Source organism: Ailuropoda melanoleuca, chromosome 2, assembly GCF_002007445.2.
Source record: "Ailuropoda melanoleuca isolate Jingjing chromosome 2, ASM200744v2, whole genome shotgun sequence".
NCBI lineage: Eukaryota > Metazoa > Chordata > Mammalia > Carnivora > Ursidae > Ailuropoda > Ailuropoda melanoleuca.
In genome coordinates, this window is record NC_048219.1 from 181307245 (window position 1) to 181307739 (window position 495).

Here is a 495-nt window from a genome sequence, read left to right on the forward strand (position 1 = left end):
TGAAATGTCATTAGATATAAAGTTTCAGTGCTGAGTGGGTCATGGAGAGAACATTCTTTTCCTCTGAGAGCCAGAGGCTGGCTAGTGGGGAAGGGACGCATTCATGGACAGTGACAAGAGCTGAAACGGGTGCGATGTATAAGGGAGGGAGATTAAACTTAAAAAAAATTGTAATGATCTTCTGAGTACAAAAAAAGAGTACATGCTAATGTGAGAAATTCAAATATTACCAAAATGGGTAACTTAGAAAATGAAAGTAAACATTGGATAAACTGAACATCCATTCTTGATAAAAAACAAAACGAAATCCTCTTACGAAGCCAAAAGGAGGGGCGCCTGTGTGGCTCAGTCATTAAGTGTCTGCCTTCGGCTCAGGGCATGATCCTGGCGTTCTGGGATTGAGCCCCACGTCAGGCTCTTCCACTGAGCCTGCTTCTTTCTCTCCCACTCCCCCTGCTTGTGTTCCCTCTCTCGCTGGCTGTCTCTCTCTCTGTC